The 24,765-nt window shown below is 41.5% G+C and overlaps 3 non-coding genes across 3 annotated transcripts; all 3 read right to left on the bottom strand.

Moving 5' to 3' along the window:
• Positions 1-1,879: 1,879 nt before the first annotated feature.
• Positions 1,880-1,950, bottom strand: TRNAG-GCC (transfer RNA glycine (anticodon GCC)). The gene has a single exon. It is a non-coding gene; the product is annotated as a tRNA-Gly (tRNA).
• Positions 1,951-3,609: 1,659 nt separating this feature from the next.
• On the bottom strand, positions 3,610-3,698 carry LOC111910944 (small nucleolar RNA snoR114). The gene has a single exon (XR_002856689.1). It is a non-coding gene; the product is annotated as a small nucleolar RNA snoR114 (small nucleolar RNA).
• Positions 3,699-3,706: 8 nt separating this feature from the next.
• Positions 3,707-3,777, bottom strand: TRNAG-GCC (transfer RNA glycine (anticodon GCC)). Its single transcript has one exon. It is a non-coding gene; the product is annotated as a tRNA-Gly (tRNA).
• Positions 3,778-24,765: the final 20,988 nt, after the last annotated feature.

Here is a 24,765-nt window from a genome sequence, read left to right as displayed (position 1 = left end):
TTTTTAGTTTTTCATCTAAGCTGCATAGATAAAATAATATATAAATAAATGTATAAGATTGGTTTCATTGGTGGCACCACTCTTATGCCAGGAGAAGATTATGTCGATTTAATGAATTGGAAAAGATGTAATGTGATGGTACGAGGGTGGTTGGTGAGTTCAACGGAGAAAGATATCAAGAGCAGTGTTAAGCATGTTGTTATAGCTCATGATATATGGCATGACTCGTAACAACACGATAAGGAGACATGACCATATCTGCATATTACACGAAACTTAGGAGTGTGTGGAATGAAATTCAATCCATTAGTCCTACACCCTCATGCAATGGCGGATCCAGAAAAAAATATATTAGCGGGGTCCATCGTATACAAAAAATGAAACAAAATTTTGAAACTAGAAAAAATCAGAAATTTTGAGACTTTTTGGGAGTTTTTTTGTAAAAAATATTACAAAAATAGTTTTTTTTTTCAGCAAAAGCGGGTGCCAAAAGGGAAAATTTTAGCAAAATATGAATTTTTTTAAGGACCGACTTAGTAAAATAGAGGTTTGAATGAATTTTTAAGTGGGGTCCATGGACCCCCCCTTCTTACACTGTGGATCCGCCACTGCCCTCATGTAGTTGTTAAAACACAAATGATGAGCTCCAACCCCTTTATATATAACAACTCTTGGTATTGCATATCACCTACTCAGTCAAATTGTTGGAATGGCTAGGTATTATGGTGGCGAGGCTTCTGCCTTTCAAACCTCTAGAAAAAGTCTCTAAACCTTATGGAAAAGGTAACGCGTAGACTCCGAACAAGAAAAAGAATGATGATCGCCAGTGCACATGTAACGCCCGTTCCAGGTATGAATTTAATTTTCAACTAAATTATATGTTCTTCAGAAGAACCCAGAGTTGGTGATCACAAAAAAAAACTACCACTTTTCAAATTCTAAGCAAGCATACAACCAAACAACACCATGCATGGGTCTACTTTTAATTATCCATCAAATGTTGTTTAGTTTTCTACATACCGATCTTCTGAACATGGAGAGCACTACCTACTGATGAACATGGAAGTATGACAAGGTGGGTAGTACTTGTTTCTTATATATATATATATATATATATATATATATATATATATATATATATATATATATATATATATATATATATATATATATATATATATATATATATATGTTTATTATAAGGTTTGATAGATATGAACGAATCATGTAGATATCTGATGTCTCCACTAGAGAACATAAATAGTACTGGATATTCAAATTCAGCAACTATATATCTTTAATGTAAGTTTTCAGCTTGCTGAAATGAAATTGGTGCTATTAGTTTGTTTTTCTTAGCTACTAATTTTGTGTATACATTAGCAGGAAAAAAATACCATAATCTGAAATGCAACAGCGTATATTTAACTTGGCTAGGTAGTTATTCTACCACTACACCAAAAATGTTTTTGTATTTGACATCGTCAACTATAAAAAACTTAAACCCAAAACAACCATATTAGCAGAAAATTACCATCAATTCAATTTTAAATTGTAAGCTAGAATGCAACAACTTAGCACCGATCGACGCGAGGGCCTACTCTTTTTTCCATCAAATGTTGTATAGTAAAGTGCTATTGAATAAAGACACTTTATTTTCAAGACTAAATAGAGATAGACTAATACCCATTTCTCCCTTCTGGATGCCAAATAAAAAAAGATTGTTCATTTGTCCACAACTTAAATCAGACACACAAAAAAAAAATTGAAGAATAAAAACAAAAGAGCTCAGGTAGGCCTATTAAACTCTTCACTTAGAGATCAGAGAAAGTTGATGGACCCTCCACCAGAAAGGCATGAAACATCACAGCTCTTTATAAAATGCACCAGCCGGGAATCGAACCCGGGTCTGTACCGTGGCAGGGTACTATTCTACCACTAGACCACTGGTGCTCTTGTGTTTTTTATATCATCCGTCTACTGTGATTCATTTTTAGAAAAAGGTTAGTTTTTTTTCCATTTGATCTTTGATATGAAGGCAAAAACAACACAAATCCACAGCAATGTTTTCTTTCTTTTAAAAGCAAGCAAACTACATTAACGACCTGTTTTTAGTTTTTCATCAAAGTTGCATAGATAAAATACTGTATAAATAAATGACATATGTCTAAAGAAAAGAAAGTGTTGTATGGATAAACAAAGTGTTGCAATGTGTCAAATAAGTTGAATTTTCAAGAAAAGGAATTAGCCATGACTTTAATAGGTTTAGACTAAGACCAATTTTCAGTGCTTTAGTTTTACTCGTTTAAATTGTAAGAAATTTGTTATTTACATAATCGTTTAACATGTTTACATATACATACTTTACAAATTTAAATTGTTTAACTTGTACATTTTTAAGTTCAAAAATCATTACATATACATCGTTTAGCATGTTTACACTTTACATATACATAGTTTATGATTGCAAACACATGAGTTTAAATTTTATGATTGCATGTCTCTGTAATGGAAGTATCACGGAATCAGAGACCACTTATCATTTGAAGCTTGCAACACCCACGGACAAGGAGAAGAAGCAACAGCTGAAGATTGAAGCGTCGATCAAGGAATGAAGATCGCGTAATTTGGAAACAAATCCGTGCGATCTTTATGGACATATGGTGCAATATCTTTTTATTTAAATGAGGGGCATAATTGTCATTAGATTAAATTTTCAGTGGATGAATTAAAAGGAGCTTTTGGAAAAATCAACTCCCTTTCAGAGAAGCTCATGTACATCCAACAATCAATGGGGATTGTTATATTGTCATAATGTAGTCCAAAGGGTGCTACAAATGTGTTCACCAGATAACAGTTTCAGGAACTTGCCCATAATAAGAAAAAAATTAACTGATCTTTTTGGTATAAAAGGAGTGTAATAATAACTTCAACTTTGTATAGTAATTTATGTTCTATTCCCAGCAAAAAAAAAAATTAGAAGATAAAAATTAAAGAGCTCAGAAAGGCCTATGTATTAAAGTCTTCACTTTGAGATCGGACAAGACAGATGGACCCCTCCACCAGAAAGGCATGAAACATCATAGCTCTTGAAAATGACCCAGCCGAGAATCGAACCAGGGTCTGTACAGTGGCTGGGTACAATTCTACCACTAGACCACCGGTGCTTTTGTGTCGTTCATCGTCATCTGTGAAATGTAACGCCCAAAACGATCATATTTACAGAAATTACCAATTCGCCACTTATGGATGCCAAATAGAAGTTGATTGTTTATTCGACCAGAGACAAAACAGAAAGAATTGGATAATCCAACATGCCTATGTACAGTTTATTTGACCATGAATAATATTAATTATAACAAGTTCACACACCTAGAAGCGCACCCCAAACTGATGCATCGGGTTTTAAAAGGCGTAGATTTTATATCCAAAGAACATGTCATGCTTCATACCTCATGGTTGTAGTAAAATGTGATCAATAGATAACAATTTCAGGAAGCTGGTCACAAGGGTTCTTTTTGGCATTAAATGTGTGTAATAAGTTCATCTTGGTGCCCAAAGAAGCATGTTTCATAAGAACCAAATATGTCAATCCAAAAAAAGAAAAATAAGGAGCTCAGAAAGGCCTACAATGTCTTCACTTGTAGATCAGACAAGACTGATGAACCCCTCCACCAGAAAGGCATGAAACATCATCGCTCAATAAAGATGCACCAGCCGGGAATCGAACCCGGGTCTGTACCGTGGCAGGGTACTATTCTACCACTAGACCACTGGTGCTATTTTGTTTTATCTATCAATCGTCAAGTGTGATACATTTTTAGAAAAAGCTTAGTTTTTTCCATTTGATCTTTGATATGAAAGCAAAAATAACACAAAACCACAGCAATGTTTTCTTTTTTTTAAAACCAAGCAAACTACATTAACAACCTCTTTTTAGTTTTTCATCGAAGCTGCATTGCATAGATAAAATACTGTATAAATAAATGTATTACGATTAGGCCTGTCAAATCGGGCCGTCGTGTCGTGTTTTTGACACGACACGATACGAAAAGGTTTTTTGTAACACAAACACGACACGATACGATGTCGTGTTTTTTTTCACTTACACGAAAACGAACCAATTAAAAAACCACAACACGACTCAACAAAGATAATATTACATAACTATTATTTTATTTAATTCATATTAATCATATATAACACGATAAAAACGACAAACACATGGTCAATCGTGTCAATTTCGTGTGGATTTGTAAACACGAACACGACACGACACGACACGACATCGTGTTTTTTTAACTTGACACGAACACGACACGAAAACGAATTCGAATTTTGATTTCGTCCCGATTTCGTTTCGTGTCGTGTATTTTTGTCGTGTCGTGTCATAAATTGACACCCCTAATTACGATAGTCTTTAGAGATATACATATCTTTTTTTTAATTACGAATTCCTTATCCTTCTTTCTAGTTTAGTATATAAACAGATGTAATCAGTTTTTTGATTTTTAAGAAATACAAAATTCATTTCTTGGTTTCTTTCTATCAAAATTTACATGGTATTAGAGAGCTAACCTGAAACCCTAGCCAAAATTATCTAAACCATGACCGGAGCTGATGTTGGTTCGTCTTCAATAAAGACGACCATTGATATCTCGTCTCCTTACTTTCTTACATCCGCTGATCATCTTGGCCTAAATTTTGTTGGAGAAAGCTTACTCCATGACGATAACTACAATGATTGGCAGAATGAGATGATCACTAACGCATTGTTCGTTAATAACAAGATTGGTTTCATTGATGGCACCACTCTTATGCGGGAGAAAACTATGTCGATTTAATGTATTGGAAAAAATGTAATGTGATGGTACGAGGGTGGTTGGTGATTTCAATGGAGAAAGATATCAAGAGCAGTGTTAAGTATGTTGTTACGGCCCGTGATATATGACAAAGCTCCTAACAACGATTTGGAAAAGAAAATGCACCCCGAGCATATGAACTGAGAAGAACCGTTACCACCATATGATAGGGAGACATGACCATATCTGCATATTACACGAAACTTAGGAGTGTGTGGAATGAAATTCAATACATTAGCCCTACACTCTCCTGTAGTTGTTAAGGGTTGCAAGTGCGATATCCGCAAGGAGTTCACGAAAATTCGAGAAAATGAAGGACTATATGACTTCCTAATGGGATAATGAGTACAATGCTGTTAAAACACAAATGATTAGCTCTAACCCCTTAACAACTCTTGGTATTGCATATCACCTAGTCAACCAAGATGAATAACAGAGAATTGTTGGAATGGCTAGTTATTATGGTAGCGAGGCTTCTGCCTATCAAACCTATGGAAAAACAACCTCTAAACCTTATGGAAAAGGTAACCCGTAGACTCCAAACAAGAAAAAGAATGACGATCACTAGTGCACATGTAACACCCTTTCCAGGTATGAATTTAATTTTCAAATGTCAAATGTTATTATGGGTGGCTACGACGTGGTGGAGTCTCACTATGGCGTGCAATGTTTTATGGATCGTTGGCTTTTAATGGACCACCACGGCGTGGCAGCCGTTGTTGGTGAAAACCTTAATTTTTAGGGTTTGAGCCCTATTTAAGCATCATAAACTCCTACAAACTTTTTCCTCATCAACCTCCATTGTCCACTTCGTCCCTTACAAACCATAATCTCCATTTATGGTGTATTTAGCTCATTTTGGTGTCTGGTGTCCACTTTTGAAAGAAGGAAGCCATTGGGAAGCAAGAAAGGAGCTCCAAGCTTTGTAGATCTGAGTTTTACACTTATTAAACAACCCCCATAAGGTATAAAGTTCTGAACATGATCATTATCTCTCTATATCTTGCTAGTTTTAGAAGTTATGTGCTTTTAGTCTCATATTCTTGGTCTATGTGAGTTTGGACTACTCTAGACCACATGAGTTTCCCTTTTGGACATTTTTGGGATGTTTAGAGTTATAAAAATGGGATCTTGACCCTTCTCTTTCCTCCATGCATGTATTATGTAGCTTAGAACATTGGGAAATGTTAGGGTTTAAGATTTGGGTACTTTATAGCCATGCAAAGTCATAAATTGGGAAACTTTATGACTTAGAATGTTATTTGGGACTAGAACTGAGTTTTGGATGAAAGGACTTTAGGGATTAAGAGATTAGTGTTTAAGTTATGGTGAGATTTGCTCTTTTTGGACTTAGAATGGACATCTTTGCTCATTGGAGGGTCTTAATGGACCAAATCTGGGTTTTGGAGCCCTTAGGGTCAAAGAAATCGATTTATTCCATTAAGCTGTTCGGGGAACAGTGACCACGACGTGGCTTGGACTGTCACAACGTGGCGACTAGGCTAAGGTCTGTCTGTTATTACAATTTATGGCCATGACATAGCGGTCAGCTGTAGGTTGACTTTTGAATTTGAACATTGACTTTGACTAAGTTTGACCTAGGGGCATTTTGGGTATTTTGAGCAGAAGTTTGAGACTAGGTCCTTGTTTGGTATAGCTTATCAGTAGAGTTGGCATTTGGAGAAGCGTTCTTTCTGCTATCATATCAGACTGTGAGGTTAGTTTTGTTCACTATACTTATGGATCAAAGGCAACAATGCCTGCCCACTTAATTATGTGTCATGATTTATTGGACTAATGTAATGGTGGTTATATGATAGTTTGGTAAATCTATATGATTACATGTGTTCACTGAGTATGCTTTAGATTAGTAGATCTATATAATTACATGTATTTGTTGGTTATTGATTGATATTGTGTATGTCAACATGTTATGGTTTGTTGGGTTGAGGCGGTCCTGCTTTGTGTTGAAGACCAAGATACCCAGGGCGGTCCGATAGACTAAAGGCCTGAGAGACAGTCCAATCAGACCAAAGTCCCGAAGAGCGGTCCAGATAGGTTGTAGGCCTGGTGAGTTGGTCCAGTCAGGCTGAAGGCTCATTTAGGCATGTTCTTATTTATATTTGTTGTGTGTGGTACTTTGGGGTAACTCACTAAGCTTTGGCTTATCATTTAAGTTTTATGTTTCAGGTACTTCAAACGTCGGGGGAAAGCAAAGGTGTGACTGTGCACATCCTTTATGATTTTTATGATATTTGATTTTGGGATACTCTAATTAGTGATTATTACTTTTAGGAACTATGTTTGTAAAACAATTATGGTCTTTGGTTGGAATTTAAAAATGAAAAATTTTACCTTGATTTTTGGGATGTTACAAGTTAGTATTAGAGCCCTGGTTAAGAGAATTGGATGAGCATTCGTGTGAATCCAGAATCAAACTAAGGATCTGTAAAAGTTTTCAAAATTGTTTCAAAAGTAACCAAGGAAGGATGAGATGTGTACGATCGTCGGAGCAAGAAAGTATACCCCAAGATACCTACACTGTCATTTGTTTATGACGATTATGATAGAACTACATGGTACTGATAGGCTAGGGATCTTCAAGAATTTCATGATAGAATTACTTGATGTGTGATGCCTAATAGCCTAGGAGGACTTCTGATATGTTAGATGAAATTAAGATCACTATTGTAGTTACTTAGTGTGTGTGTCATAGTCGTACATAACTAAGATTCTATAACTTAAAAATGTTTGGTTTAGCTTTGTTTCATGTTCCTTTTTTAGTTGTAGGCTTAAGGTAGAATCAAATATTTGAATGTATGTGGGATCCATCATTATGTATGATTAGCATGCATGAACGGCTATAGGGTTAGTGGAAATTTCATGAGTGAGTATGTGAGCAGGCGGCCAAATGATGAATGTTTAGCCACTATTGAGAGAGTGAGAATAGGATATATGAGTATCCTATTTGTGGGTTTGTTTCAGGGTAGTTTGTGATGATCTATTGAGACAAATACAGGTAAGTGTGGAAGATAGTATGGGCCCATACTACCGAAAGCATAGGACCCATATACATAACAAGGAAGTCACAAACCCTAAGGGTTTAGCCTGAGATGATTATAATAGTATGAATTATGGCATTTTCTGATATGCTTTGGTTCATTTTCGGCATGGTGTTCACAAAAGGATATGGTTATGGAGTTGGTGGCCAATATAGGCCAGGATTGACATATGACGACATCTGTGAGTTGATCGTTACTGAGGTAGCTACTGTTATCCAGGGTGCCATCCCTGAGGTTTTTGTGTCTATCAAGACCTCGATGATCGAGCTATATGATGAGCGATATATTGTTGTGGTGGAGGTCGTTGCTGCTGCAGCCACCACAGTCATCACTTCTGCGAGAGGCCGGGGAGGTGGTTCATTCCAGTATCAGGAATTCAGCAACATGAAGCCCTTGGAGTTTGACGGGGTCAAGGACCTGATAATTGCTATGAGATGGTTATCAGATGTAGATGGTTGTTTCTTAATCTTTTCCTGTCCAGAGGACTGGATGGTCAGGTGCACCTTGAACCTCCTTCGATTAGGCGCAAACGAATGGTGGAAGCTGGTAACAGGTTCCTACACTCTTGAGCAGAGGACTACTGTAACGCCCCGATTCTCAAGTATTATATTATGGTTATAAATTTTCATGATTTCAAGGTCTGCTCGACAAGTTGGGTGCCCTGACTCGTCGAGTAGCAGCGGGTTGGTCCACGTGTTTAAGTGACCTACTCGCTGAGTCCAGGAAGGGATTCGATGAGTAAGAGCTGGAGGATGAAAACCTAATTTACGGGGTTTCGCAACCTATTTAAGGGATCATTAGCCTCTTTTGGCCTCCTTACTGTCCATTGAGAGCTCAGAAAAACCCTAATACGTGTGTGTGTGTGTGTGTGCTCCATTTGTGTGTTTTAAGCTTTGGAAGAGGATTCTTGGTGAGAAGAGCTTGGAGAACAAGTGTCTACAAGAAAGGAGCATGTGGGAAGTATAAATCTACCTCAGTAGCATCAGTTGAAGGTATCAAGTCGTTATCTTGACCTCATTTCCTTCTAGATCTCATTTGGGTGAAGTTTAGGGCTTTTCTAGCATATTAGGAAGCTTTTCTTGTGTATGCGCTAAGATTTGAAGTTGCAACTTCATATCTGAGCTCTCTTGGGTCTCTAGGTCCATAAATCTTTCAGCTTTAACAAGTGTGAATCCCTCATCAAGTGTAAAACTCCATTACAAGCTTGGTTTTGTCATTATAAGACCTTAAAGCCTAGCATGCACGTAAAGTTTGCAACTTTACGTGATAAACATGCCTTGGGGAGCTAGATCTGCAGTATGGAACCTTAAGATGGCTTAATAAGCATCTGTATTGTTATGGACTGAAGGGACTCAGCGACTTGCATGGTCAACTCGGAGAGTCCAATGAAGATTTTCGTGGGCTCGACGAGTCGGTAAGGTGACTCGACGAGTCAACTTGGGTTTTCCCCGACATTTGGACACGCTTGGGCTCGACAAGTTACAAGGAAACTCGACATGTCAGTGGGGGGTTTTCATGACTACTTGAGATCTGGAAGGACTCGGCGAGTTAGAGTCTGCACTCGAGGAGTCGGGTCAATATGAATTGTTGACCTTGATCATTGACTTTGACTTTGACCAAGGGATTGTCTATCTGACTTATGTGGCATTTTGGGAAGTTGGAAATTTATGAGTATGGTTTTATGGTGAATATAGGTGGTGAATTTTGTGGCGGAAACCCAAGAATTTGAGCTTATCTTTCGAGTCGACAGATACGACGTGAGTTATCCCCACTTTATCAATAGGGTCTAAGGCACCAAGGCCCGACCCTTTTTGTATTTGTATCTGGATTATGGCATGATATGTTTATCTATTACATGATGGTAGTTAGGATGGTGATATGCTTATGCTTAGTGACCTGGTTAGGTCGGTGTCCTGGTTATAGGATGATGCTATGTTAGTGACCGGTTAGGTTTGTATCCCGGTTATTGGGATGTTGCTATGATTAGTGATTTGTTTGATCTGTTTGGCTGTTATATGATATGAGATAGCATATGATATTTATATGCACAAGTTTGTTTGGTTGGGGGGTGGGTTGAGGTGGTCCTGCTTTGTGTTGTAGGACAACATACCCGGCGAGCGGTCCGAATAGGGTGTAGGACCTGCGAGGCGGTCCAGTCATGCGAGTGCTCGGGAGTGGTCCAGAGAGACTGTAGGCCCTGTGAGGCGGTCCAGTCAGGCTGAAGGCTCAATATGCATGTTGTTATGTATTTGTTGATATGATATGATTATAGCTATATGAGGTTGGTATTTTGGGGGTGACTCGCTAATCTTTCAGGCTTACAGTTTCAGTTTATTGTTTCAGGTACATCAGGGGATTGTAGCAAGGCAAAGGCATGATCATACAGCTCCTCACTCTTTATGACTTTGATTCTGGGATACACTGATATGATACATTTTGAAAACAAGTTTGTAATGGTTTATGGATTTGAAATGTTTAATTTAAAAGTTTAAACTTGGCATGATTTTTATGGGTGTTACAAGTTGGTATCAGAGCCTTGGTTTGAGTGAATTGGAGGAACATTAATGGGAATCCAATCTTAAACCAAGGAAGGATTTTCAAAATAAATTTTAAAATGGTTTTCAAAATAAGAAAAGGAGGATGCAGGGTGTCCGATCAGCCAGAGCCAGTAAGTAAACCCTAAAATACCATACGTTTATTTGATATTGTGATATGTTAGAACAACATGCTAGTACTAGGCTAGGGATCTTCAGGAATTACATGATAGAACTGCTTGATTACATGATACCTGCTAGCCTAGGGTTTTCCTAATATGAGATTGACATCATTATTGTAGTTACCTGTGTATGTATCGCATCTATACATAATTAAGATCTTATAGCCCGAGAATGTTATTTGGCCTTATGTTCTGTTCTTATTGATTAGGGCTTAGGGTAGGATCGGATATTTGAAAGTCCATAGGGTCCAGCGTTATGTATGGTTAGCATACACTAGTGATACATGGTTGGTGGAAGTTTCATGGATGGGTGAGTGGTGCGAGGCCGGTAGGTCGATGTGAGACAGTTAGGCTTCCTCTAGGAGTAAGGTTGAGCGACCACGATATGCATGTATATTGTTAGGGTGTTGTGATGATACTTGAGACAAATATGGGTAGGTGTAGAAGGTAGTATGGGCCCATACTACTGAAAGCACCGGACCCATACGCGTAGCAAGGAAGTCACAACCCCTAGGGTTTAGTCGGGAGTTGGTTCCCAATTATTTATGCATATTGTCTGATATCTTCCTGTTATATTTTTAGTATGGTGGTTACAAGGCGTTTTGTGACTAGATCTGGATTGGGATTAGGGCAAGGCGATCAGGAGGCCCCAACAACGCCTGAGGTTATCATCCAGGTGGGGCCAGTGTTGATAGAGGATCAAGTTAGGGAGATCATCCACGAGGAGGTGGTCGAGATTATCCTGGGTCAGATTCCGAAGTTGTTTGGGTATATCAAGACCGCTATGATGGAGTACTTCGATGAGAGATACGCAGCCTTGTGGAGACGGTTGTCGTTGCAGCTGCATCGGCTGTATCAACGATAGGGGGAAGAGTAGAAGCCACTCGAGGCTTCCAGTACAGGGACTTCGATAACATGAAGCCCCTTACTTTTGATGGGACTCAGTACCCCATCAAGGTTATGAGGTGGGTTTCATATGTGGAGGGGTGTTTCTTTACTTGCTCGTGTCCTACTGACCAGAAGGTCAAGTGTGCCTTGAACCTGCTGAGGTTCGAGGCCAAGGACTGGTGGAGATTGACGACAGGTTCGTACACTGATGATCAGATAGTTGTTGTTACTTAGGAGCATTTCAGGGATATGTTCCGCGCCCAATACATTCCATGGGTTGAGCGGGAACGATTGGCATAATAGTTTTTGAGTTTGAGACAAGATGGGGAGTCAGTGATAAAGATCACCCATATGTTCACAAAGAGGGCAATGTTCTGCCCAGAGTTTGCTTCCGATCAGGCTCAGATGACTTGTTATTTGAGCATGCTGAAGAATGACATTAGACAGTTTGTGTCTACCCAGCGATGTGATACTCTACTGGATCTACAGGAGGCCACTAGGCGGCGTGAGTTGGAGATTGAGCTGCAGTTGAGGAAGCAGCGTCAGGCCCCGACACAGTCTTAGCCAGTGTTGAAGCGGTCTAAGACCGTTGATTCTAGGACCAAGGTTCAGGAAAGTTGCACTTGTGGAAAGTGCGGCAAGGGTCATTCTAGAGTTTTTCGAGCGGGTAGTCGGTGCCACAAGTGTGGCAAGGAGGGGCACTATGCTACAGACTGTCGCCAGTCTGCCCCTACATCAGATATGAGGATATGCTATCACTGTCATCAAGTTGGTCACGTGAAGACCAACTGTCCACAACTCGCAGCTAGGCCGGTGCAGGCTCCAGCGCCGGCTACATTGACGATTGCGGATGGGAGGCCAGTTAAGGTAGAGCCTCTGAAGGCTCAGGGGCGTGCCTTCCAAATTATAGCCGAGGAGACCAGGGCAGCACCAGATGTGGTTGTTGGTATATTTCTATCCTTTATCTCATTTATTATATTTGTATTATGGTTATCTATTGTACCTGTGATTAGGTACGTTTTTAGTGAGCTCCTTGCCTGCATTGGTTTTATTTGACTTGGGGGGAGTCGATCTTTCGTATCTCAGACATTTAGTAGGGAGTTTAGGGTGCCAGTAGGCGAGCTAGAGTGTCCGTTGTGAGTCTCTATCGCCAACGTACACGGGGTGTCTGCTTCTTCGGTCTATCTAGGGTGCGAGTTGGAGATCTTTGGAGTGTCCTTTCCGATAGATTTGACTATGATTCCCATGGGGGAAGTGTGCGTGATTGTGGGAATAGATTGGCTTAGTCGATTTGGTGCCATGATAGATTGCGAGGGTCAGCGGGTGGTAGTTCGAACCCCAAGTGGGGGAGAACTGATTGTATGGCGAGGGCACTAGAGTGGGATCAGGGTTTTGTTCAACCGCCACGGCTCGGCAGTATATTCAGCACGGGTATGCGGGTTATCTAACGTATGTGGTGGATATGCGGGTTAGAGATCAGACTCCAGTTTCATAGGTTCCAGTGGTTAAAGAGTTTGTTGACATTTTCCCGGAGGAGTTACCAGGGGTACCTCCGGAGAGGCAGGTCGAGTTCCAGATCGACCTGGTGTCGGGTGCGGCGCCTATCGCCAAGGAGTCGTACCGGTTGGCGCCACCCGAGATGCAGGAGCTATCGTCATAGCTGCAGGAACTATTGGGCAAGCAGTTCATTCGACTTAGCAGTTCTCCATGGGGAGCACCGATCCTCTTCGTCGAGAAGAAGAACGGTTCGCACCGGATGTGCATTGATTGTAGGGAGTTAAACAAGTTGAAGGTGAAGAACCGCTATCTACTCCTGAGGATAAATGATCTCTTTGATCAGTTACATGGTGCATCTTGGTTCTCCAAGATTGATTTGAGGTCGGGGTATCATCAGGTTTGGGTCAGAGAAGAGGACATGGAGAAGACTGTGTTTTGGACTCGTTATGGTCATTATGAGTTTGTGGTGATGTCGTTTAGGATCACCAATGCACCAGTAGTATTCATGGACTTGATGAATCAGGTATGTAGACTAATGCTTGATCGCTCGGTCATAATGTTTATAGATGATATCTTGGTATATTCAAAGACCCGAGAGCAGCACGAAGAGCACCTCAGGGAGTTATTGGGAGTTTTGAGACGGGAACGGTTGTATGCCAAGTTCTCGAAGTGTGAGATTTGGTTGTGAGAGGACCAGTTCCTCGGGCATCTCGTTAACCATGATGGGATTTTGGTTGACCCGGCCAAATTGAGGTAGTTATGCAGTAGGAGGTGTCGAGATCTCCCTCAGATATCAGGAGTTTTTTGGGATTAGCAGGGTACCACCGGAGATTTATTAGATATTTCCCCAAAATTGCAGTACCCCTCACTTGTCTGACAAGGAAGGGGTGGATTTTCGGTGGGGCCCTAAGCAGCAGAGGGCATTTGAGACCCTCCGTCAGCGTTTGTGCGAGGCTCTAGTTTTGACTCTCCCGGAGGGAGTTGAGGATTTTGTGGTGTTTTGTGATGCATCCATCACATGTTTGGGGGCGGTACTCATGTAGAGAGGATGAGTGATAGCCTATGCATCATGGCAGTTGAAGCCACATGAGACGAGATACCCTATGCATGATCTAGAGTTGGGGGCAGTGGTATTCACTCTCAAGATTTGGAGGCATTACCTATATGGGGTCCGTCTTACATATACACAGATCACAAGAGCTTGAGACACATCATGGATCAGCCGAACCTGAACATGAGGCAGCGCAGGTGGCTGGATGTAGTCAAGGACTATGATTGCGATATCCTTTACCACCCCAGTAAAGCGAATGTGGTTGCAGACACTTTGAGCCGCAATTCAGATGGGTCTTCCACCTCAGCAATATGTATGAGGATAGCGGTGGATTCTCTGCTTGTGAGTTTGATTAGAGATGCCCAGGTCGAGGGCATGCGACCGAAGAACTGGAAGTTGGAAAGGATCAAGGGCAAGAGCACCCGGTTTGTGCAGGATAGTCGGGGATTATTGACCCAATGCGGTCGGGTCTGGGTTCCGATGTCTGGTGGGGTCAGATAGACAGTCATGGAGGAGGCTCATAAGTCTCACTTCTCTATTCACCCGGGAGCCACCAAGATATACTGAGACCTGAGTTTGAGTTACTGGTGGCCATGTATGAAGCGAGAAATTGATTGGTATGTCGAGAGGTGCTTGACCTGTAAGATGGTCAAGGTCGAGCATTAGATGCCGCATGGTATGCTGCAGCCTCTAGAGACTCCCATGTGAAAATGGGAGCAGATCACGATGGATTTCATTACCAAGCTGTCGCAGACGGCGAAAGGGTTTGATACTATATGGGTCATCGTGGATTGGTTGACCAAGAGTGACCATTTCTTGGCAATTTGGGAGAGTTCATCAGCGGAGAAGTTGGCCAACGTGTATGTTCGCGAGATCGTCTCTCGCCATGAGGTTCCGGTCTCCATTGTTTCCGACGAGGATGTTAGATTTACCTCTCGTTTCTGGCAGAAGTTCCACGAGGAACTGGGCATGCGGCTGAATTTTAGTACAACTTTTCATCCGCAGACCGACGGTTAGAGCGAGCAGACCATTCAGACCCTCGATGATATGTAGAGGGTGTGTGTCATTGATTTCGGTGGGAGATGGGATTCCCACCTACCCTGTAACATCCTATTCTGGATAGTTTGTGATTTAAGGCCTGTGGGCCTTAATCCGAGTATGATGAGGCTTTGAAAGAGAAAGGTTTAGGCCCTTTTGGGATGTGGGTAAGGTAGGTGGTGTGATAAAAGAGTTCGGTTTGTGCTTTAGAGCCCAAATGTACTGCTAAAGGCGTTGGTTCGGGCTTTTCATGAATTTTGGATCTGAGTTCGAGTGGGATTAAGGAGGAATAAAGTTGATAGAAGTGTAGGGCTTCTCGTTACCTTTTCGTGGATATAAGGATCGTCGGAAACGGATTTATAACGAAGAAGTTATGGCCTTCAGAAGTTTTATGGTTTCAGGCTTAGCCGAGTACGATGGGCGTACACAAAGCGTACGCTGGGCGTACTAGTGAAAAAGGAAGTATGTTGGGCGTACTTTGGAGTACGCTGGGCGTACTGACTAGGGGTGGTCGCGAATGTTCTTCGGAGTACACTAGGCGTACCATATGTACGTTAGGCGTACGCTAATCAGACCTGAACCCTATTTTAGGGTCTTGGATCCTATTTAAGGTCCTTATCTCATCACCTAACCCTAATATCTTCAGCCTCCATCCCTCTAAACCCTAGAAATCTACCCTAAGCCTCCATTTGAGTGATTCTTGAGCATTTTGGTCATTTAGTGTAGTTTTTCGTGCATATTATGGATGAAGGAGTTCTTTGAGGAAGCATTGATTGGCTTGGAGCTTGTGGATCCAAGCCCTAATCATGTTGATCTAGCTCCAGAAAGCGTAAAGTTTGAATCTTGGTGGCTTTATCATGTGGATCTAGTGGGGTGATCATTTGTTATGTTTGGCTTTTGAGGAAGAAGGAGCTTTAAAAGAGAACAGGTTGAGCTGTAACGACCCAAAAATCACGACTAATTTTTTTTTTAAAACATTACTAAAACCATATTTATAAAAACCGTATCATAAGTCATAACATAATTTTCGAGTATTAATTCAAAACATAATCTCATTATCAGAGTAAAATATTCCCAGGCTAACTGTCTATGGTGTGTGCACTGCGACCTCTCCGAACTCCTCTTTTGAAAACTGAGTACCTAAAACCAAAAACTGAAAACCGTAAGCACGAAGCTTAGTGAGCTCCCCCAAACTACCACATACCATACAATAACATATAAAGCACATACTGGGCCTTGCCCACTGCATCGGACCGAGGTCCGGACTAACTAGGGCCTTGCCCCCTGCATCGGACCGAAGTCCGGAAACTGACTGGGACCTTGTCCCCTGCATCGGACCGAAGTCCGGACTAAATGGGACCTTGCCCCTTGCATCAAACCGAAGTCCGGAAACTGACTGGGACCTTGTCCCCTGCATCGGACCGAAGTCCGGACTAACTGGGGCCTTGCCCCCTGCATCGGACCGAATTCCGGAAACTGACTCGGACCTTGTCCCCTGCATCGGACCGAAGTCCGGACTAGCTGCATCGGACCAAAGTCCGGAACTAACTGAACAAAGCATAACATAAGCATATCAACTAGCATGAACACACACATACTGCATATTGCATCGGGCCGTAGCCCAGAACACATAACACATAAATCTTGTCTGAGCCACGAAGGCATCAAACATACTAACTACTGCATTGGACCGAAGTCCGGAAACTATTGCTAGCTGAACGGGTCGGCATTGTGGCCTTAGACCCGTTCCTACTGGAAAGAAACTCACCTCGGAATGCTGACTGCTGAACTCCTGAATGAGAAATCCCGGACTGCTGCTCCGGTTGCTCCCCGGCTATCAGGGGAATTAAAACACTAAATCATAATAGGGATTTTCCTATGGGTAAACGGACCATTTTACCCCTACTATAGCATGGGTCACAGCAAGGCCCAAAACCCTCAATTCCTTCTAAGTCCAACAACGGCCCTACTACAGGCCCACTAATGGCCCGATTTTCTGAATTGGTCCTATCTCCTCATATGGGCCCCACCATAACCTTGGCCCATAATCTAACTTCTGGAGGCCCAATAACAAGATAGGCTTTCCAAGCCCACTATTGGCCCAATTTGCTATATTGGGCCCAAAACCCTTTATTGGACCTTACTCAAGCCCAATGCTAAATCCTTGGTCCTTAGCAACTGAATTCTGATGGCCCAATAAGGCCCAAGGAACCTAAGTCTCAACTCAGCCCACACCGAGGCCCAAAATGCAATAAGCCCAACTGACTGCGTTACGCGGGGCGTATTCTAATGTACGCTTAGCGTACTGGCCTGCTAGAGAGTACGCGGGGCGTACCTGCAATTACGCTCGGCGTACTCATTCTGTTAAGACACTTTCATTAAGTGCTTAATACTCCAACTCAAGAGCCATAAACTTAGATCTAGGTCTTATTCCATGCCCTAATCCATAAAGTTGCTTACCTTATGGCTTCCATGACTTACATAAGTCCTAACTCCAAAACCCATGTTCTAATTCCATGAAAGAAGGTCTTAACTCATGCATGAACTCATTTGGACTTTCAAGATATCAACTTTTTGTTCTAGGGAGTCATTTAGCACCAAGGGTGGCAACCCTTGACCTGCAAATTGGATTCAAGCTATAAATCTCTCACCTTTTGACCAAAAACTACCATAACTACCGATACTAGATCTAAGCATCCATAGACAAAGTTATGAGCTTTTTAACTTCCAGGTGTTCCAGAGGATGGTGTTGTCTCAGATCTATAAGCCCTGGCCTCCAAGGTTCTTCCTTGCTAATCTTCCTCTTCTCTTTTCCAAGCTAAAACCACCAAGATAAGCCTTCCAAGATCAATATCTCACAATATGAAGGTTGGGTCATTCTAGGGTTCCTTATGAGGTTGGGGAGGCTGATATGGGGGCTAGGGTTGGAGCTATAATGTCCTTTATATAGTGCTTGTCCAAAAATTAGGGTTTTTAAGTTTTTAGCGTACGCTGGGCGTAACTCCCGTACGCCGAGCGTACGCCAATAGGACCCGCGATCTTTTGCCCCTTTACGCTGGGCGTACACCAGCCTTATGATGGGCGTACTCAACTAAACACGCTCACTAAACACTCATGCATGGCCTTCCATGCAAACTTTTCGCTATAAGGGCCATTCATGCCAAATCTTCAAAGTGTCATAACTCCTTCATTCTAGATCTGTTTATGAGGAACTTTATATCCACGGAAAGGTGGCGAGAAGCCCTACGCTTATAACAACACACCCTGGCTCGAAAACTTCTTGAATAATACCTCTAATTTAATAAAGAACTACAACGCCCCTGGCCTTGGCCTCCGAAGTCCATAATGGAATATTTTAGAATAGGACGTTACATGAGCACCTAACTTTTGGATCTATGTTCTTCTCTTGTTGGTGCATCTTCCATAGGTATCAAGTTTTGAACTTGCTTATTGTTGTGCTAGTTTTTGTTTTGGGTCCATTTTAGGGTTTTTGGTCCCAATGCTTGAAGCTTTATGAGTTGTTGAACTCCAGAGCCTAATATATGTCCATTTGAGTATATTTAGTGGTGTTATGTCATAAAAATACAATCTTGGACGTTGGAATCAAGCCATGCATGAGATAGGAGGCTTTTGAGATAAGGAAGTGAGTGTTTTGGGTGTTTGTGACCTTTCCAGCCATGCATAGGCTTAAATTCACTGACTTTATGGAGTAAGTGCCATTAAGGAGTCCAAATCTGGGGTTTGAGGTAATGTCATAAGTGTTTAAGACCAAATGAGTAGAAAGAGTGAATCTGGGGAGTACGCTAAGCGTAATTCATGTACCCCCCGCGTACTGCCCCAGTGTCCCCGATGGCCAATATGGATTCATGAGTACGTTCAGCGTACCAAGAGAGGTACGCCCCCCGTAACCTCACTGTGGACTTTTGGGCTAAGTCTCATTTTGGGCCTTGAGTGTTGGGCCTGGAGTTTGGACTTGTTGCAATAGATTCTTGGACCATAGGATTATATATACGTGCTTTGGGCCCTTGAGTTGGGCTTGCCATTAGATGTGAGAGAGTTGGGCCTCAGGATAGTCCACTTATTATTGGGCCTTGGTGGGCCCAATGGGTTTTAGGTCATTGATGGGCTGGTTAGTGGACTACCTTTAGAACTAATGAGTGAGAGTTGGGACTTAGTTCCTAATTGGGATAATTGTGGGTTTGGCACAGAGTTAGAGGCCGGTATGTAGCAGCAGCGTTTAGAAGGGTTGTTCATCATCCGTGGTGAGTCTTCTCACAATACTCTACCATGAGTGGTATTTTGTGTGATAGAGATGTTTGATGTGCTTATTTGTGTATCGTGATATCCTATATTATTCTTCGTGATTTATGATGTGTATTACCCATAGTTTACAGAGCTAGGACCGGAGGGTCCACAGAGTTGGGACCAGAGGGTCCATTAGAATTATGGGACTGGAGGGTCCCACTGAGACACATTGACCAGAGGGTCTTACAGAGCTATAACCTCGAGTGGCTAATTATATGTGCATGGTATTTTGGGGGAACTCACTAAGCTTCGTGCTTACTGTGTTATGTGTTATGTGTTTCAGGTTTTTCTCAGAATCGCGGGAAGGCATCAGCTCGATTGTACAAACCAGAGAAGGGGTTATGAATTGAGGATCCTAGATTATTATTAAATAATTATAGAGTTGTGTTTTGTAAATGAGTCAGATGGGATTTTTGTGAAACGTGTTATGAGAATTATGTGATTTTTAAATGAAAATTTTGGTTGAAAATTTACGGTGTTACATACCCCTTGTAGAGTTCGCCTACAACAATTACTATCATTCTAGCATTGATGCATTGGCGCCCCGCCTTTCGAGCTGTTGTATGGGCAGAGATGTCGCACCCCGGTTTTTGGGGTGAGGCGGACACAGGGTGATGGGACGGACGGAGGTAGTCTTGCAAGCTACCGAGAAGATTCAACAGATTAGGCAGCGACTGCAGACCGCTTAAAGTCAACAGAAGAGTTACGCCGACAGACGCCGATCTGAGTTAAATTTCCAAGTTGGGGACATGGTACTCCTGAAGGTCTCGTGCTGGAAGGGTGTGATCCGCTTCAGGAAGAAGGGGAAATTAGGTCCCCGGTATATTGGGCCATTTAGGATTAATGCCAGGGTTGTCAAGGTGGCTTACAGGTTAGGGCTACTGGATGAGCTCAGTCGGATTCACAACACCTTTCACGTTTAGCAATTGTAGAAGTGCATTCTGGATGAGGAGGCGGTAGTATCATTGGATAACATTCAGGTCGATGAACGCCTAAATTATGTTGAGAGGCTAGTGGCCATTCTGTAAAGGAAGATGAAGGTTCTGCAGAACAAAGAGATACCTTTAGTAAAGGTCCAGTGAGAGCACTGAAGGGGGTCCGAGTGGACGTGGGAGCCGGAGGTGAAAATACGGGAGCACTATCCAGGGTTGTTCACCACAGCAGACTTCAAGGACGAAGTCTAGTTCAAGTGGGGGTGAATTGTAACACCCCGATTCTCTAGTATTGATTTATGGTTATAAATTTTCATGATTTCAAGGTCTACTCAACGAGTTGGGTGCCTTGACTCGTCGAGTAGCAACGAGTTGGTCCACGTGTTTAAGTGACCTACTCACCGAGTCTAGGAAGGGACTCGACGAGTAGGAGCTGGAGGATGAAACCCTAATTTCCGGGGTGTTGCACCCTATTTAAGGGATCATTATCCTCCTTTGGCCTCCTTATTGTCCCTTGAGAGCTTAGCAAAACCCTAATACGTGTGTGTGCTTGTGTGTTTTAAGCTTTGGAAGAGGATTCTTGGTGAGAAGAGCTTGGAGAACAAGTGTCTAGAAGCAAGGAACGTGTGGGGAGCAGAAATCTACCTCACTAGCACCAGTTGAAGGTATCAAATCGTTATCTTGACCTCATTTCCTTCTAGATCTTATTTGGGTGAAGTTTAGGGCTTTTCTAGCATATTAGGAAGCTTTTCTTGTGTATGAGCTAAGATCTGAAGTTACAACTTCATATCTGAGCTCTCTTGGGTCTCTAGGTCCATAAAGCTTTCAGCTTTAGCAAGTGTGAACCTCTCATCAAGTGTAAAACTCCATTACAAGCTTGGTTTTGTCATTATAAGACCTTAGAGCCTAGCATGCACATAAGTTTGCAACTTTACGTGATAAACATGCCTTTGCGAGCTGGATCTGCAGCATGGAACCTTAAGATGGCTTAGTAAGCATCTGTATGGTTATGGACTGAAGGGACTCGGCGAGTTGCATGGTCAACTCGGCGAGTCCGATGAAGATTTTCGTGGGCTCGACGAGTCGATAAGGTGACTCGGTGAGTCAACTTGGGTTTTCCCCGACATTTGGACACGCTTGGGCTCGGCGAGTTACAAGGAAACTTGACAAGTCAGTGGGGGGTTTTCATGACTACTTGAGTTCTGGAAGGACTCGGCGAGTTAGATTCTGCACTCGAGGAGTCGGTTCAATATGGATTGTTGACCTTGATCATTGACTTTGACTTTGACCAAGGGATTCTCTATTTGACTTCTAGGGCATTTTGGGAAGTTGGAAATTTATGAGTATGGTTTTATGGTGAATATAGGTGGTGGAATTTGTGGCGGCAATCCGAGAATTTGAGCTTATCTTTCGAGTCGACAGTTGCGAGGTGAGTTATCCCTACTATATCAACAGGGTCTAAGGCACCAAGGCCTGACCCTTTTTGTATTTGTATATGGATTATGGCATGATATGTTTATCTATTACATGATGGTAGTTAGGATGGTGATATGCTTATGCTTAGTGACCTGGTTAGGTCGGTGTCATGGTTATAGGATGATGTTATGTTAGTGACCGGTTAGGTCTGTATCCTGGTTATTGGGATGTTGATATGGTTAGTGATCTGTTAGATCCGTTTGGTTGTTATATGATATGAGATAGCATATGATATTTATATGCACATGTTTGTTTGGTTGGGGGTTGGGTTGATGCGGTCCTGCTTTGTGTTGTAGGCCAACATACCCGACGAGCGGTCCGGATAGTGTTGGATTAGTGTCTAAGTCCATAACTATTTTGGTATGTACTTGACCCGATGGTGCATGGTCCTTTTGGGTTGTCTTCACCAAAGCAACTTGATAGGATGAATTATGGAGAGAAAGGATTAAATATGATTTATTAATATATTATGTGAATAATATATTAAAGGAGAAATCATATTGTTTAATTAATATTAGTCAAGAATTAATTGGTAATTAGTTTTGTGACTAAAAGAGATTAATTAAACTTAAGGGACTGGAATTGTAATTATAAGATAATTGCAATTTGGGCCATGGATTGTCTTATATTAAGGAGTGGACGAATTCTATGGGGAAACCCATGAGAAATCGTCCAAGCCCTTAAGAAAAGGAGTCCATGGGTTGCTTAGGGCTTAAGCATCCAAATTAGGGTTTCCTTGTTAGATAACCCTAATAGCCTCACTATATATAAGACCCTTATGACCCAAAAACGTGGTGAAGCTTTCTTCTAGGGTTAGAACACGTTTTGGGCAGCCTCCATCCTCTCTCCTTCTCATCCTCTTGCTCTTGGCGTTTGTGAACCATTAGAGGAGTGACATTTGTGACTCTAAGCTTTCTAAAGTCAATACAAGGAGATTTGGGATTGTTATTACTACATAACAATCAAGGTAACATCTTAAACCCATTCTTATGTTAATATGATTACTTGAATGCTAGAACTAGGGTTTATAATCTTGGATAACTTGCATGTACAATAGAGAAACCTAGATCCAAGCATTAGGGTTTGTATGAGCACATAAGATGTTCTTATAGCCAAAACCCATCAGATAGGCTGTAGGGCCTACGAGGCGGTCCAGTCATGCCGAAGGCTCGGGAGCAGTCCAGAGAGACTGTAGGCCCTACGAGGCGGTCCAGTCAGGCTGAAAGCTCAATATGCATGTTGTTATGTATTTGTTGATATGATATGATTATGGCTATATGAGGTTGGTATTTTGGGGGTGACTCACTAATCTTTCGAGATTACAATTTCAATTTAATCTTTTAGGTACATCAAGGGATCGTGGCAAGGCAAAGGCGTGATCGTATAGCTCCTCGCTCTTTATGACTTTGATTCTGGGATACTCTGATATGATACATTTTGAAAACAACTTTGTAATGGTTTATGGATTTAAAATGTTTAATTTAAAAGTTTAAATTTGGCATGATTTGTATGGGTGTTACAACTACTGTGACCTAGGAGCAATTCTCAAAGAGGTTTCGCATGAGGTATGTTCCCCTGGTGGAGAGGGAGAGGTTGGCTCATGAGTACTTTCATTTGCGGCATAGGAATGAGACGGTGACAGAGATCACCAAGATGTTCACGGAGAGGGATCTTTTCTTCCCCGAATTTGCTGCTACAGTGTAGGCCCAGATGACTTAGTACTTGAGAATGCACTAGCCGGGAATCGAACCCGGGTCTGTACCGTGGCAGGGTACTATTCTACTACTTGACCACTGGTGCTTTTGTGTTGTTGTTTATCAACTAATTATATTTTGCTCAGAAAAACCCAGAGTTGGTATCACAAAAAACTACCACTCTTTAAATTCTAAGCAAGCATACAACCAAACAACACCATGCATGGGTCTACTTTTATTTATCCATCAAATATTGTGTAGTTAAGGGATTGGTCACATTGCTTCTTTTACATACCAATCGTCTGAACATGGAAAGCACTACCTAATGAACATGGCAGTATGACAAGGTGGGTATGAAACATACCCAAAATATGGTCCAAAAATTTCGTTTTTAAATCATGAATAAATCCATAAATATCATCATCATATAAAAATCATAAACCATGTATCTCAAAATGTAATAACAACTGTCAATATAACAATCTCATATCAAGTATCAGAGTGAATATCCCAGGCTAAAAGTTGTGGTGTGTGCCATGCAGTCATCCCGAGCTCTTCCCTTTGCTACCAGAAGTACCTGAAACCAAAAACTGAAACTGTAAGCATGAAGCTTAGTGAGTCTCCCCAAACTACCCCATACCATACACATAATCACATATTGCAAACATTGGGCCTAACCCACTACCTCGGGCCCCGCCCGGCATCGGACGAATCCGACATCAGGCCCCGCCTGGCATCGAGCCCCGCTCGGTATACATATATGTTTCTACTAGGCTCCGCCTGTCTCTGGTCCCTCCCTCTATACACATACAAACATATAATCATAAAAAAAAATATTTATGATTTTAGAGTTTGTGACATGACTATAGGAAAGTAGTAATGCTACCATGGATTTTGCAAGGTTTGTGGATTTTCTTTCTTTATTTTCTCATGTATTTATACTTTTTTTATTTATAATATATTTATTATTATATGTTTTGAAGAATGAAAGTTGAATATATATCACTCAAGGAGAGCTTGGAAAGCATGGATCATTTAACTAATTTAATTCGTATGGTTTGGGTTAATTTGCGCATTTGGTCTCTAACTTATTTTTTAACTCGGAATGTCCCTACAGTTTGTTTTTGTTGCGCGCTTGGTCCCTGTCTTACCTAAAAATACTGTTTTGCCCTTGATTTTTTAATATATTTAAATAAAGTGGGGTAGGTAAGGTAAATAATGTGAGGTGGAAGTGGGGTTGGGATTGT

The sequence above is a fragment of the Lactuca sativa genome, chromosome 9, assembly GCF_002870075.4.
Source record: "Lactuca sativa cultivar Salinas chromosome 9, Lsat_Salinas_v11, whole genome shotgun sequence".
In the NCBI taxonomy this organism is placed as follows: Eukaryota; Viridiplantae; Streptophyta; class Magnoliopsida; order Asterales; family Asteraceae; genus Lactuca; species Lactuca sativa.
This window is presented reverse-complemented; position numbering and strand designations above follow the sequence as displayed.